Here is a 17,311-nt window from a genome sequence, read left to right as displayed (position 1 = left end):
TGGTTTTAATCAGTTGGTTTTCCCCATCCCTACATGCAGCCGACGTATGGTACGAATCCAATGAGTGGAGAGGGTAGGGGGTGCCAGTGGTGGGACGGACAGAACAGCTGTAATCTGTTGCGAACAGGCGAACGTAGACCCCCAGTAAAAAAGAAGGTGTATCTTACACTTTGGCTGTATCTGCCCCAGTAGAATCTATTCTCATTTTCCGACTGAACAGGCCACCTCTACCTAGACTTAGCTTCTGATTAGTACTTCACGGATAGTTGACGTTATTTCTTGGTCGTAGAGACTACCAAGCAGACTCTATGTTTTATTCATTTCACTAAATAGAGAGTGGATAATTTGTCCGTTTATTATCACACACCTGCCACCTAGTGGTGCGCTCTACAATTAAGGGAAGGCGTATGTTACGAATTGAAACTTGGAGAGGCCCTCTATTCACTCATGTATGGAATTTTTTCTGTATGTCTTGTAGTTTCGCACAGTCGTCTTCCGAAACCACAGCTGAACTGATGAATAAGCCTGTGTAGCCATTTAGAATACTGGACATAAAAGAAAACCTGCACTGGCACTGCAACTGAGTATAGTGTGCTATATTCAATAGTGACCTGTACAATGGGGCTTTTATACGATGTCAAGAATCCAGACTGAACTTTCACTTTGCAGTCAGATTGTACGCTGATATGAAACTTTGGTCCAGTTGTCGAACTTAGCATCTTTACCTTTCGCGGCAAAGTGCTCTACAGGCTGAGTCGTTTATACACGGTTGGTGAACTGCCTTTACAGTCGTAAAGTTCCTCATCTCCGGCTCCCATGTCCGAGTTCCGGTCAGGCACACAGTTGTAATCTTCCAGGAACTTCCATTGTTCGGTCTGTCAGCGTGCCTCGAAGGGTCATTTGAGGCTTACACCACACGCACATTGTCGCTTTATGGCAATAAGTGCTGTCAAAGAGTGAAGTTGTCCGTCGAATAGCAAACACCTCAGAGACGACATCCGAACATTCATTGAGTGTCGTGAGACACAGTATATTGAAGATCTGCTTCATAGTAGTCGTCCTGGGTTAACATCATCAGGTGATGATCACTGCTTATAAATTATAGCACAGGTACGCTAGGGATAATGCATTACAACTGCGTCCTGCCGTTTTGGAGGCAAATAAGAGGGCTGTAATGCTTCCTTTAGACCTACAATTTCGATAAAATAGATCGTGTTTTTAGCATTTATTCTGGTTGTTGCATGTTTTGCCAGGTTCTGTCTCCGCAGACAGAATAATAATAAAGTAATGAAAAAACACATAATACCCAACCATCTCCACACAATCATTTTGCCTTCTAGGTCTCCATTATGATTAGCAGTACCAACGCCGCTGTCCCCATGGCGCACCAAGAGGAGGGCTAGGGGACACCAAAAATGGATCCTGCTCCGTGTGCATTATCAACGATGTCCAGTATCCAGACTGAATTTTCACTCTGCAGTCAGAGTGTACGCTAATTTGAAACTTTAGACCAGCTATCGAACAATCAGATTGAAGGAACACACTGTGAAAAGAAAACAAATACAGAGGTACCTTGGGATTAACATCGACGATGAGCAAAACTTCCATGCCCATGAGGAAATCATCTGCCAGAGAGATATTAAAATCCTAAATAAAATAGCAACAGTTGACCAAAGAAGTTTTCAGCTGCCACCAAGTGCAATAAGAACATATCACACTGCAGTTTTAATCGCTATTGCGGGCTATGACTTGAGTATTTGGGCGCATAAAGCTAGAAAGGTAAAGACGGTATAGGCTCTACGGCGAGCACAAAGAAGTGTACTCCTCCGCCTAACACGTGTGTATAGAACAACACCGACTAAGTCGCTGCTGGTAACACTAGGCGTGTTACCTCTAGACCTAACCGTAAGAAATATAGGTGCACAATATTAGCTCAAAAGGCGTGAATATGATACGGTAAAAGAGATACTGGGCTCAAGAGCCACATCGAATAAGGAAATAAAGGCATGCATTGGTAGAGAATGGCAAGAAATTTGGGACAGGGAAGAAACAGAGAAAAGAACCAACCACTTCCTTCCTAACATAAAAGAGAGAACAAGAGTGTCATACGTCCTTCCGAACTATAAACTACATGTCGAGTCATAATCCATGTTGTAGCTGCCTACTAAAAATACTACAACGCATCTTAGACAATTGTGAAAGTGGAGCAGTCGACACCCCGGATCAAATCGTTTGGGAATGTCCCATTACACACGATATTACAGAACAGGACAGGACAGGACTATATCTGGTAATATCCACGGTTTATAACATAATAGTGAGGAAGAGAAATTCTGGCATAAGCCGAACTCGATGGCAGCTAAAATATCAGCTTATGAACTGTAAGCCCACACAGCTGAAAGACAAGCAAGTAGAGGCTAGAAATCGTGACAAAGAGACGCACCACGACTGAACATCGACCTACAACAAACTTCTGGAGGTAGTGAGGAGACGAGCCTCGGGAAGGACCGTGAAGGATTTCCTGAGGCGCTGACAGCTATCTTCCAATCTCTACCCCTTGGGTGCCACAGCAGCATAGCTCCTGCGAATCCTGACCTGTACCTCAGTGCGCCGTGGGCAAACTATCCACACAAACGAGGAATCTAGCTGGGTTCTGATACCAAGTACAGTAGTGTAGTGTAGTGCAGTATAATACAGTGTTATATAGTAGTGCCGTCCAGAATTATAAATTACGAAATTTTCAGTGCAGCATAGTACAGTACAACTACAACATTCCAGATATCTGTGCACCACATAGCCAAAGGAAAGTACTAAAACTTTTTTAAAAATTATTTTGACTGTTGTGTAGATGCCCCACCCTACTTAAACAGCATAATGCTTAGTTATCCTAAAACAGTTGAAATTATCATAAAATATTATGTGCTATTTTCAAGCCAATCCATATGCAACATTTAGTCCGTACGTGTATCTAGATGACACACTAAAAAACTTGTAACTTGGTGTCTGGTTCTCTACAGCCGACAAGTGCAGGATTTTTTTGACGCACAATGATCGTCATTGACGCCAGTTCACGCGCAGCGCGTCCGTAGCTCATCCGAGTCATCACATCGCTTGTCGCCCATTGTTTCCCAAGTCAAGTGAATGTTGCCGACAGAATCAAAATAACAAGCAGTTTATCCACTAGCTAAGTGGTATGCCTTGAGGATTTCTTTGCAGAAAGAAATAAGATTAACCTCGCCATGCAAGAAAAAGTGAAAGCAAAAAATAAGATTACCAGTTGTTGAAAATTGTGGGTTCAACGACGCAGGGCTCAAGTGAAGAACGTTTCGATGTTTTTCAGGACTGACAATGACGATCGACTCAAGTGGATGTCAAAAGCTAATTCACAGCTTAAATAAGTCTGAAGTTGTCATGAAGAATATATTCTGTTATAACCTACTTTCCTGATAGGGTAAGCGATTGGAATGTGCCTGGCTACCAAAAACAGTTTTCAATAAATAAAGTAAGAATACGGAACAGTTAAAATCGACTCGAAACAGAATTTCTTGATTTTCTCGCTGATAACTAAGTGAAAGTAGATTTTGATAGAACCGGCAGCTTTTTGGCGAAAGCTTGGTGGCGAGCATTCATTGTTACCGGAAAAAGCCTTAAGGAGAACTATTCCATTCACCAGAACTTACGGTTACAAAATTGGATTTTCGGCTTTCATCCTCGTCTACATCCCTGCTCCGCAAGCTACAATACGGTGCATGGCGGAGGGCACCTGCTACCACTACTGTTCATTTTCTTGCCTGATCCATTCGCAGATGGAGCGAGGGGAATAACGAATGTCTACACGCCTTCGTATGGGCCCTAATTTCTCTTATCTTGTCTTCGCGGTACTTACGTGAAATGTACGTTGGTGGCAGTAGAGCAGTACAGCAGTCAGCTTTCAGTACCGATTTTCTAAATATTCTCTACATTATTTCGCGAGAAGAACGTCATGTTTCCTCCAGAGATTCCCATTCGAGTTCTCGTAAGCACTTCCGTAATACTCGCGTGTTGATCGAATTTACCGGTAATAGCAGTACGCCTCTGAATTGCTTCCAAATTTTCCTTTAATTCGATGTGGTACGGAACCCGAACGCTCGTGCAGTACTCAGGAATGGACCGCATGGTAGCAATGAAAACAAAAGCCTGACGTAACGATATGCAATGGCTGAAACCCTACGCAGTATAAAAAACTATAGTTTGAAATAAGTAGCAGCAACTGTCTCACTGAACTATTATTTTTTCGCTAATGGGCAGTCTGAATTTTCTTTGTTTCAACGTTAGTAACATATTATTTATCTTCGTGATTTCAACATTACGCGTGTGCTGTGGCAAATAAATTTTGACGCTGATATTGGATACCGTTTGCCCTAGTTCAGGGATATCTTTATTATCTTTGTGTGTGTGTGTGTGTGTGTGTGTGTGTGTGTGTGTGTGTGTGTGTGTGTGTTTAGTCTGATTTCTGAATGGTTTGGTCTGTCTAGTCACGAATTTATCCTTTGTGTCCATCCCTTCATTTCAGAGATATCCCCAATTATTTGTTGGTTAGGTATGTTCGGATCTCTGTCTCTCGCTACAGCTCTCTCCAGTACTCTAGAAATTACTTATTGATGTATTTACACGTGTCCTATGGTCGTGTCTCTTCTACTGGTCACTGATTTCCACACATTTCTTTCCCAGGCGATTTCATTTTTTACTTTATCAGTTCGCTTAGTTGTCATCATCTTTCTATACAACCACATCTGAAAACGCTTCGGCTGTCTCCGTTTCACGTTATCCCACAGTCCATTGTTCACTTCCGTACAATTCTATGCTCCAAACGTACATTCTCAGAACTTTTTTGCTCGAACTGTGGCCACTGTAGGATACTTTTCTATCATATCAAGTTTCAATGATCTGTGAATCATTCATTAGCCGAAATCAGTGAAGGAATCTGAGCGCAACGTTTGACAGAATAAAAATATCACATTTACTGCGACGTGAAGCAGGCCGGTGTGGCCGAGCGGTTCTAGGCGCTTCAGTCTGGAACCGCGAGACCGCTAAGGTCGCAGGTTCGAGTCCTGCCTCGGGCATGGATGTGTGTGATGTCCTTAGGTTAGTTGGTTAGGTTTAAGTAGTTCTAAATTCTAGGGGACTGATGACCTCAGATGCTCAGAGCCATTTTGCAACTTGAAGAGATCTTTGCTGAAGGAAGTTTGGCTGAACTCGGGAGGCCGTAGTCTAGTCTAGACAGAGGCCGCAGCGCCACAAAACCCATCAGGACACCAGAGAGGCAGTGCGATACGCAGTGAGATTTAGCGGATCTCTGGAGTTTGAAGCACTGTGTGGTTCAGCGCGGCGAAAAGCTTCAGAGGACCCCGAGCGCTAGCTGTGTTTGCGAGCAGACGCAGCTGTAGGGAGGGAAGGAGAGAGAGAGAGAGAGAGAGAGAGAGAGGGCTGCAGGCTGCTGTTTGGGTTGGGACGTGGAGCACAGCGGATATCTGTCGGAGAGCGGGGTGAGGGAAGGCGGTCGTAGAGCGCCTCTTGATCTCGTACAGAGTTTTGCGGAGTGTGTCGCAGCAGGTTTCTGCTGCGGTTAATTACGCCGTTTGAAGAGCGGCCCGATTCCTGGAAGAAGCCGCGGCCTCACAATCTGCGGCAGACTCCGTGGAAGGGCTCAGTGTTTGCTTGCGTGTATAAAAGCAGAACGGTAGCTTGTGGGGTTACTGCCTCGGAAGTGTGGTCGCGAGATGATTTGTACGTCTTCCATCCAGGACGTGACCTGCCAATTCTCCAGCAAATTATTCTGAACACACGTAATTTCTAGATACAAACCGAATGGTACACTACGTGAAATATTGGATCGATGTATACACTGGTACCGTTCTTCAATGGTTTGGTACCACTGCACTTCACAATTCAGTTGTCTTTCTGAAGTTTGATTCTTGCGAACTGGAGCTTGTTAGCAGGTGTTTCTCGCCATTTTAAAACTAATCAGTATGGAGTACACCACGAGAAGAATCTGTGGTGTGTAATGGAGAAAAGCATTTGCTTAGAGGAAGCCATGAAATTAATTGTCCCGTTTTGGAGAAGAAAATTCGAAAAAAATGGCTCAATTGGCTCTGAGCACTACACTATGGAACTTAACATCTGAGGTTATCAGTGCACTAGGACTTAGAACTACTTCAACCTAACTAATCTAAGGTCATCACACACATCCATGCCTGAGGCAGGATTCAAACCTGCGACCGTAGCGGTCGCGCGGTTCCAGACTGAAGCGTCTAGAACCGCTCTGCCACAACGGCCGGCGAAAATTCGACGTTCCGAAACACTTCTGTTTTGCATGAAAACTGCCTAATCAATTAGTTCAGAATAAAGATCTTCAAATAACGCGGAAATTGGTACAAGTTATTGAATGTCATCACACAGCCATTTTGCGCCATTTGCATTCAGTAGGTAAAATGCGGAAATTGGTCACTTGGGTACCACATGCTTGTAGCGATACAGAAAAAGAACACAGCCAGTAACCATATGTTCGTCTTTGTTGGCCCTTCTTCGCGAGCTCCATAACAGTCCTATCATCTCAATTCTGCAGCAGCCAAGAGCAATGCAGCCGTCATTATGGAACGAGCTGACTATGACACGAAGATCTGGTTGATGCTGGAGGAGGTTCATATGGCTGAAATGGCTCTAAGCATTATGGGACTTCACATCTGAGGTAATCAGTCCCCTAGACTTAGAACTACTTAAACCTAACTAACCTAAGGATATCACACACGTCCATGCCCGAGGCAGGATTCGAACCTGCAATCGTAGCAGCAGCGTGGTTTCGGACTGAAGCGCCTAGAACTGCTCGGCCACAGCGGCCGGCGCTGGAGGAGGAAACGAGTCAAAAATTATAAAGGGACCCAACATCCAGAATAATGAGGGAGACGTAGGAGATTGTACACTGGAAGAAAATTTCGTTATAAAGCTTCTCCATCAGGCACTTCGACAACCTACGTTGTATCGGCTTTCCAAAGGTTGACAAGAACCTCGCTGTCCCATCGCGGGCACCATTGCATCACCAACTTAGAGACTCGCAAAACGTCTGACCAGCCTCCTCACTCCACGCATGTGTGCACCGCATCAAGAATACGATCGAATTCATCAGTCGAATTAAATGCTCGCGTCTTGGACATATCATGGATAGCTACGATAAAATGATCGTATGGCCATGCGGGGAAGTTCGGCCACCGTATTGCAAGTCCTTTTTAGTTGACGCTTCTTCGGCAACTTGCGAGTCAATGATGATGATGAACACACAATACCCAGTCATCACGAGGCAGAGAAAATCGCTGACCCCACCGGGATCGAACGCGGGACCCCGTGCGCGGGAAGCGAGAACGCTACCGCAAGACCACGAGCTGCGGACGTTAGCTACGATGTGGTGTCATTATTCATGCGCGTTCCCATCAAATATTCCACACATCCACTCCCACAGTTATCTGATGGCACAGTTGTGGTTATGGACTTATTTAACAACACCCTGGCGTCATAGTATTTTTTTTGTATGATGGAGAATATTTTAACTAGACGGACGGCGTCGCGATGGGAAGCCCATTAGCTCCAGTTATAGCGTCCCTGTTTATGTAGTACTTTGAGAACATTGCCCTGGACACGGCTCCTGTAGGGCCTGGTTGTTTTATCGTTACGTCGAAGACACGTACTCTGTCTGGTCTCATGGATGAAAAAACCTGGAAGAATTCTTGGACCACATCAACAGCATTCATGACATCAAGTCCACGATGGAGATAGAGACAGATTGTATCTTGCAATTTTTTGACGTCGTGGTCCCAGCCACAGTGTTCACCGGTAACCAACCCACACGGACTGATCTACATCTATATTACACTCCGCAAGCCTCCTAATGGTGTGTGGAAAGAGTGCTTTCGGTGCCACTATTTGATCCCTCCAACCCTGTTCCATTCGCGAATAGTGAGTGGGAAGAATGATTGTCGGTAAGCCTCAGTATTGGCTCTAATTTCTCGAATTTTTTCCTCGTGGTCAATACGCGAGATGTATGTGGGAAGGATAGGGGGGGGGGGGGGGGGGGAAGGGCGAAGGGAGTAATATGTTATTTGACTCCTCCTGAAAAGTGCTGTTCCGAAATTTCAATAGTGAATCTCTCCGTGATGCACAACGTCTCTCTTGTAACTTCTCCCAGAGAAGTTTGTTTACCATCTCCGTAACACTCTCTCACCACCTAACCGATCTCGTGACGAAACGCGCCGCTCTTCGTTGGATAGTCTCTGTCTCCACTATCAGTCCTACCTGACAGGGATCCCAGATAGGCGAACAATTCTCAAGAACCGGACGAACAAGCGCCTTATAAGCCACTTCGTTCGTGGATGAGTTATATTTCCTTAAGATTCTTCCGATGAATCTGTGTCTTGTGTCTGCTTTTCCCACTATCTGTTTTATATAGTCATTCCACATAAGGTCGATCTGGATAGTTACGACTAGATATCTTACGGCAGACGCTGCCTCGAGCTGTTTGTCATCAATTGTGTAGCTGTGCAGTAGTGGATTTCTTTTCCTGTATAGGCGCAATATGTTACATTTATTTACGTTCAGGGTCAACTGCCAGAGTCTGCACCATTCATCAATTCTCTGCAGGTCGTTCTGCAAATTCTTAGTATCTTATGGCGTTGCTAATTTGGTATAAAGAACTGCATAATCTGCGAATAGCCTTAAAGAGCATCCGACGCTTTCTACTAGATCATTTATATATATAGTGAACAGCAACGGTCCTATCAGACTTCCCTGTGGTACTACAGATATTACCTTTATCTCTGTCGATTTAGTTCCGTTAAGAGCAACGTGTATTCGTTCGAATCGTCCACAATGTTGTTCGAAACCCTTGCGTACAACTGCGGCACGATGACATGGCGCACTGTCAGCCATAAAAATTCCAGCTTTTTTTGGGAACACGAAGTCCATGAATGGCTGAAAATTATGTCCAAGTAGCCGAACATAAATTATCAACTCAGGTGGACCAGAGGTCCCAGTTCGTTCCACGTAAACAGAGTCCATACCATTATTAAGCCACCACCGGCTTGCACAGTGCCTTGTTGACAAACTTAGTCTATCGCTTCAGGGGGTGAGCTCCACACCCGTACCGTACCATCAGCTTTTAACAATTGAAATCGGGACTCATGTGACCAGGCCACGGTTTTCCAGTCATCTAATGTCCAACCGAAGGTCACGAATCCACGAGAGGCACTGCAGGCTACTTTGTGGAGCTAGCAAAGGTACTCGCGTCAGCCGTTTGCTGCCGTAGTCCATTAACGCCTCATTACGTCGCACTGTTCTAACGGATACCTTCATCGAACGTTCCATAATGATTTCTGCGATTATTTCATGCTGTTTGACTGTCTGTTTGCACTGACAACCCTAACGCAAACGCCGCTGCTCTCGATCGTTAAGTGAAAGCTGTCGACCACTGGTTTGTCTGTGGTGACAGATAATGCCTGAAAATTTTGGTATCCTCAGCACATTCTGGACATTATGGATCTTGGAATATTCAGTTCCCGAACGATTCCCGAAACGGAATGTCTCATGTGTCTAGCTCCAGTTACCATTCCGCATTGAAAGTCTGTTAATTCCCGTTGTAAGGCCATAATCATGTCGGAAATGAATCACCTGTGCAAATGACAGCTCTTTTAATGCACTGCCCTTTTATACCTGTCACCTTCCGTATAAGTTAATATCGCTATCTAATGGCACTTGTCATCTCAGTGTAAATCTACAGAAGTAAAGATAAAATGCTGATAAAAATACATAATAAAAGCGACATTTGCAGTGAAGGTAGGCGTTGTGTAATATATGTTTACATTAACAGGCATGTGTTTGGGGGATGGGAGGTGGGGATGTTGTACAATTCAGATAGTTGTGGAATGTCTTTAACAATGTCAGTCAAACTTGGTGCAATATGATATAGTTCTGGGTCCAATTACCGAGGGGTAAGAGGACCCTAGCATATTTACGGGTGGGGCGGGGGTATGAAAGGGGTGACGTTTAAAAATAATCGAAATCTAACTATACCAGTGGCGAATACATCGTTTTGATAGGCCGCTTGATATCACATCCGTTGTCTTTTAGCTCCTAGGAGTGAGAGTGGCCATGAGAAGTGGTGTGAAGCGTAGCTCTGGAAAGATTGGAGGAATTTCAACCCTTCATCGGAAATACTTAAATAATATCCGGAAAAAAGATTGTGGTACGAAGATACCCCTGCCAGTTCTAGGAATGTAGGAGGCGGTAGAGGAGGGTAGGATAGGGAAGCGGATGGGGTGTACTCAGAGCTAGGGAAATGTTCCAGCTGAAGTTAGTCCACATAGTCGTATGGAGTCGTATGGTAGGCTATCGTGCACATGTAGTCGACACGCCGATTGCTCAAGGATGAATTCAGTCAAGAATTTATTTATTCTTGCACCACGGGGAGAAACTACAGGTTTGTAATAAAGTAATGTGCTAAATTAATGTGATAATAAATCTGTAAAAGATTTTAGATTATGAACTGCATTCTGTAATACACTCATAAACGCATATAAATAACACTAATTCGGTTTTTGAACTATAGAGCGATTTCATTTCTGTTCCTACTGGACAATGGGATAAATAACCGAGATTAATTGGAGAGTTAGGTAGCGTACGGAACAAAAGTGAAAAGTGTGGCTATTCTGCAGAAGGATAAGACGTAAGCGAACGAAGTAAAGAGCAGTTGATATTCGCGACTGGACGGGTCGGAGCCCGGAGAGCCGATTTACCCCTCTCCAGCAACTTCCTTTTACTTCCAGCTCACCAAGTGTGTGCTTACAAACAACTCTTCAAACTTTAATTGGCTGCTGCATTTTTCATGGCCCTTCGTGTCCGTTTACACGAACACAGTGGAGCCGGAGACCCTCAGCAGTTTCCTGCAGCAGGTTTAAGGATGCTGAGAGTATAACCCACGCCGACTGCTCCGCTACTGCTGCCGAGTTGTAGGTAAACAACAGAACGAGGTATGGCTCTCCAACGGGGTCGTTACTGTCACCGGTAGAAGTAAACTACTAAAGGAAACATCTACTGGATGGGGCACGTACGTAGAAGCGGACATGCTCTCTTTTGTTATAAGCTCAAAATTAGTAACAAAGGAAAGTGACTCTAATAAAAAAAGTGCTGCGCAACTGACGAATGAAATATGATTGAAGATGTTCCTTATGAATAATTTAGGATATTCCATATGATGCCAGAATGAAAAATGTAACTGCTTTAACGTGTTTCTCGTCTGATTTTCACTTTGGCTTACATCTTGAGCCTACATCAACAAAGAAGCGTTAAAAGTATTACTCTCAGAAAAATGACTTACAAAAGACTGTACTGCCAGGGATTTTTCCTAGGTGGGAAGACTGATACGGGGTGCTATCAAACTAATGAGGCCAATTGAGAAGCTGCTTGACTGCATCGTGCCATAACTCGCATCACTGTTATTCTGCACCCAGGCATCTATATCACACCGCTTACATGCGAAGAACCATGAATTTTTACTAAAGTTTCAAGGACATCAGGTCTTCACAACTTTTTTTCCAATTTATTGGCTTTTGGGACGTGCCCATTCGGCCACCTCACTGATCGAATGTCAGTTTCGACGATATGCACGTAAGGGCAACACAAACTTCAGCTGCGGAATCACGAATACCAGGCCATACTCTTTTTCATGACTTCAGAGTCGGTCGTAGAAACGGTAGTTGGAAGGAAGGAAGGAAGAAAGGAAGATTAGGGTTTAACATCCCGTCGACGACGAAGTCATAGAGACGGACGATAGCTGGAAGCGTGTGTCCGATGACCCCTACCCAACTTGCGGTGCACACATAACAAATATATCGTACCAACCGTATACCGCACATTTTCGCGTTAAAGACAGGAAAAGGAAACAAAATATTATCCAGGTTAAAGAGGACTGGGTAAAACAGGGTCTTGTTTGCTATTAAGCTCCTTATTTTCGAAAGTCATGCTGAGGTTGTTTTGAAAGCGAAGCCGGCCACTGTGGCCGAGCGATTGTAGGCGCTTCAGTTCGGAACCACACCGCTGCTGCGGTCGCAGGTTCGAATCTTGCCTCGGGCATGGATGTGTGTGATGTCCTTAGGTTAGTTAAATTTACGTAGTTCTAAGTCTAGGGGACTGATGACCTCAGATGTTAAGTCCCATAGCGCTTAGAGCCATTTGAACCATTTTTTGGAAGCGAAACAGGACGTGTGTGAAACTTTAAGATAAGCTATTGCCGAATTTCAAATGGTTCAAATGGCTCTAAGCACTATGGGACTTAACATTTGAGGTCACCTGTCCCCTAGACTTAGAACTACTTAAACCTAACTAACCTAAGGACATCACACACATCCATGCCCGAGGCAGGATTCGAACCTGCGCCTAGAACCACTCGGCCACAGCGGCCGGCGCCGAATTTCTTTTCTAAATCATGCCTAACGTTTATGCAACTATAGCTGCACACACAAAAGCAGAAAAACTACAAATATACCTTATTTCTAGTGAATATTGTTTAAAAATGTTATCTGTTGGTGGTTTTGTATCTTTGTGTTATACACCAGCACAAAAACAACTTTCACATGTTTTCATTTTACGTAAATTTATTATTTTACCCAAGGTTTCGTAATGCACTGTCGTGTGCCATGCCCCCAAAATTTAATTTCTATAATTTTTGTTGCCGGCCCTCAACTCCTATCCCTCTGCCCATAAAACCACAAGGTACAATTTTTACTTGAATGTCGAGACGCATTCTAACAAGATTGAGGGGCAGGGAAAGAGGAAAAGGTCTTGAGCGACACGGGCAAAGGGACGTCAGTGGAAATTTGTTTACGCATCAGCTCGAAAGGCTGCAAACTTTTAGCCACGCGTGTGCCGAGCGCACAGTTCATGAACAACTGTGGCATAAATTACGACACGGAAGAAACAAGATTTCGTGAAAGCCCATTACACAGACGCCCATTTTTAAACACTTAAGTTATTTATTTTTCAATGACATACAGAATACGAGACGTCGCCGTGCTTCTAGATCGCTGACGTTGCTGACAGTCGTGAACTAAAGACCGTCGACGCGAAGGTAGCGATATGCACCGATCACAAAAATGGTTCAAATGGCTCTGACAAGGGAACCTCCCCATCGCACACCCCTCAGATTTAGTTATAAGTTGGCACAGTGGATAGGCCTTGATAAACTGAACACAGATCAATTGAGAAAACAGGAAGAAGTTGTGTGGAACTGTGAAAAAATAAGCATATACAAACTGAGTAGTCCATGGGCCACATAAGCAACATCATGGACGAAGTGTGTTTAGAAGCGCCGTGGTCCCGTGGTAGCGTGAGCAGCTGCTGAGCGAGAGATCCTTGGTTCAAATCTTCCCTCGACTGAAAATTTTACTTTCTTTATTTTTGCATAGTTATTATCTGTCCGTTCGTTCATTGACATCTCTGTTCACTGTAATAAGTTTAGTGTCTGTGTTTTGCGACCGCACTGCAAAACCGTGCGATTAGTAGACGAAAGGACGTGCCTCTCCTATGGGAACAGAAAACATTTGATCGTAAGGTCATAGGTCAACCGATTCCTCCACAGGAAAACACATCTGATATATTCTATACGACACTGGTGACGGCATGTGCGTCACATGACAGGAATATGTTGTCGACCCACCTAACTTGTACACTTGGCGAATCGGTAAAAAGATTCTTCTACCTTGCCCGATTTAGGTTTTCTTGTGGATGTGATAATCACTCCCAAAAAAGTGATGAAAACATAAGAGTTTGTCACATAAACTGAAAATAAAAAATTAAAATGTACACTTGACGGAAGATTTGAACCTAGGACCTTCCGTTCCGCAGCTGCTCACGTTACCACGAGACCACGGCGCTCCTGCGTTCTTATCGTCCTTATTGTTGCTTATCTTCCATTGAACTACTCAGTTTGTATATTTTGCTTATTTTTTCACAGTTCTTCCTGTTTTCTCAATTGATCTGTGTTCAGTTTTTCAAGGCCTATCCACTGTGCCAACTTATAACTAAATCTGAGGGGGGTGCGATGGGGAGGTTCCCTTGTGAGCACTATGGGACTTAACAGCTATGGTCATCAGTCGCCTAGAACTTAGAACTACTTAAACCTAACTAACCTAAGGACATCACACAACACCCAGTCATCACGAGGCAGAGAAAATCCCTGACCCCGCCGGGAATCGAACCCGGGAACCCGGGCGCGGGAAGCGAGAACGCTACCGCACGACCACGAGCTGCGGACGACACCGATCACAACTACGTAACAGAACGAAAAGTTACGTTGCAATTTAATACACATGTACTATTGTAAATCTCCGGTGCGGACTTGTTCCAGTGAGTTAAAAAAAATTGACATTTGTTTTTACTTCCGAAAACATGATGAAGGGTTGTTCAGTTTGTTTCACTCTTGTCGTGGTGTTGCCACTCTACGTATTCTATGTCTATGGTCGCAAGTATAATGTTCCAGTATCTGTAGTGTGTAAACTATATATTTCATAGTTGGTATCGACAGGCACGTTAGTGCCGTTAGCGTCGCATTTGTTTCTTTGCGCAAGAGGTGGCGATTGGCGGGCGAAGGGCGAAGGGTCGGCATATATTGTAGTATGGGAAAGCTGGTTCGCTAGTCGGAGCCATGGAGCGAAACGTGACGCCAAAAAGGTTGGATTTTGTGTTAAAAAGTACTTTTTGTTGTTCGTGTACGCATATGCGTCGCGTAATAGGGCTGATGGTTCACGCAGTGCAAAAGTTTAGCCGAATCCTGAGTGAGATGAACTCAAATTCGCGTGCATCTGTCGCGCAGCATGGACGCAACCCTTGAGATAATAATCACGCTCACAAATAGAAGATTAGTGGAGCTGTGTGGTTCAAAGTGAAAGTGATTCATATTCATTGTACAAACAGTGCAGTCCTGAGATGACACTAGTCGGTACGCATGAGGCAGCGCACTTTACCTAATTTTTAGAAATTGCCCCATATAAAAACGGGATGTTTCCGGGGGGCTCATACCTCGGGTTCTATTGGTGATAAACGGTACAGTCAAGTGGTTTGGATAGCCCTTGGGCTAAGGACCAAAAGAAGGATCGTTTTATCGTACTAACTATCCTGCAGTACACTGTCAGAGTTTGAATGTTACACAATTCCTCCGGCTTAAGCAAATGGAGGAAATCGGCTTGTTCTTTTTGCATTATGCATGGTCTATGGAGCGCCATTACACGTTTATGTTGGCAGCATTTAGTTCATGGGCGTTTCCTGAGAAAAAAGGAAAAACGTCGTTTTTAGGTACGAAAACTGAGGTGCGGATTCCCAGGATCACGATCTCGAACAGCCTTGAAAGATTACTTGATCTCTTTATCTGGTTCAGAGATACAGAGGTTCAAAGTTACTCGACTTGTACATATTAAACATGCACGTAAAAGCCAGTGTGACGCGAAATCTAAATAATAAGTAATCGCAGAAAATTGCTGAAATTTTAACCTTATATTCTTTAGGCAAGTATCTAGAATGCCATCTTCTCATTTTCAAAAATATTTTTCTGTTACCGAGAAACACCCTAAAAATAGTTAATGGATACCAAAACCAAATTGCGGTCTCCAAGACGGGTATGAGAGAAAGAGATCGTGACAGTGGGACAGAGATGTAAATGTAATTAATATTGCAAGATAGTAGGAAGTATTTGTGATATAAAAAGAGCAAAGTAGCCAATGGCAGTGTGAGATAAAGAGAGGGACACAGTGGAAGTGGAATATAGTTGACACAGACATAGCAGTGCTAGGAAAAGAGTGAAGGGACAGTGCAGGAGGAGAGGAATAAAAAGAAGAAAGTGGGTGAGAAACAGTGATAATAAGAGGCAGAATCTATGAGAATTACAACGAGGAAGAGAGAGGTAGTGACAGCGAGAAGTGACAGCAACAGTGGGAAGGAAGGAGTGAATGAGATACCAGCAGTAAGAGAGAGCAAGAGGGCGACAGAGACGGTCGGAGGAGAGTATACTAGTAGGACAGAACGAAGGAGGCTGTTGCTGTTAGACGGGAGACAGTGAGAGAGAGACGCAAAGGGGTAATGACAATGAGTTGGGATGAATGAGTCAGTGATAGTGGGCAAGTGGGAGTGGATTAGAATCAGCCACTTACATTGTGGAGTGAGTTACAGTTAGGGGAGGTGAGTTACATGTTAAAAAGAGTGCGAGCATGCTCGCATGCCAAACGTTTTGGGAGAATTTTTAAAGGTACTGAGGAAGATAGAATGAAGCGCTAGAATTCCACTTTTCGGTCAGAGTATTTTTAAACAGGAACATTGTAGCCTCATTTCATGCTCAAATAGGAGCATTTTTCCACTGGCTGAGAATATAGTCCAACTTCCGTTGGAATTGTCCCTCCGTATACTGAATGAACATTTCAATAGTTGCAGTCATAGTATTGTAGTGAACTGAACAGTTTCGTGATGGTACTGGGAGGTATTTGAGAAAACACATACCCTTTTCCCCCGTAGAATAGCCATTATATTCCATCTGGACCTCTCACAGCTACCTTCTACAAAGCGCATACTAAATTCAGTATAATATTTATTATCTGTGGAAAAATATTATTTTTGTGCAATCCACTCTTGGTGTCTCCAGAGATTGAGAGAGTAAATATGACAACAATACTCCAAGTTTACAGCATCTGATATTTTCCGACATTTTTCAAAGTTATTGCTATAGAAGTCGCAGCACAATTTTCTTCCCACTGTTTCAGAATTTTTGTTGAACGAAAGTGGCGTAGAACAGCACGAATGAAGTAATTAAAGCTGCACCACACGAAGATGGAGATTTATCTCCGAAATGTATCGTGATAATTAGAAACATGCTCAACAGTTATTGGTTACCGTGTTTTATTTGTGTATAAAACCCTGTTTTGATAACTTGTTTTTCTCTCTCAGTGAGCTTACTCCTGAGGTAAATGCCCTTGGAGTTCGCGGTCTTTGAAATCAGAAGTTATTTACGATGTTCAGGGAAGCAGAATTTTTTTCGGCCGCCCATCCTTCTAGCCACCAGTTTATGGTCACTGCACTTCTGCCGCCACCTTGCGCATGATCTGTGCTACCTTCTCAATCTTTACGATTGTCCGAAGGCTTTCTTTGCACACCTCAGTATACCCTGTACGTGAGCGGAACTTATTTGTGCCGTGTGCGTGTTTATACTGTTGGTAATGTTGTTCCTTTCCCAGACCATGATTGATTCCAT

This window comes from Schistocerca americana, chromosome 7, assembly GCF_021461395.2.
Source record: "Schistocerca americana isolate TAMUIC-IGC-003095 chromosome 7, iqSchAmer2.1, whole genome shotgun sequence".
Classification (NCBI taxonomy): domain Eukaryota; kingdom Metazoa; phylum Arthropoda; class Insecta; order Orthoptera; family Acrididae; genus Schistocerca; species Schistocerca americana.
Note: the sequence above shows the minus strand (reverse complement) of the source record.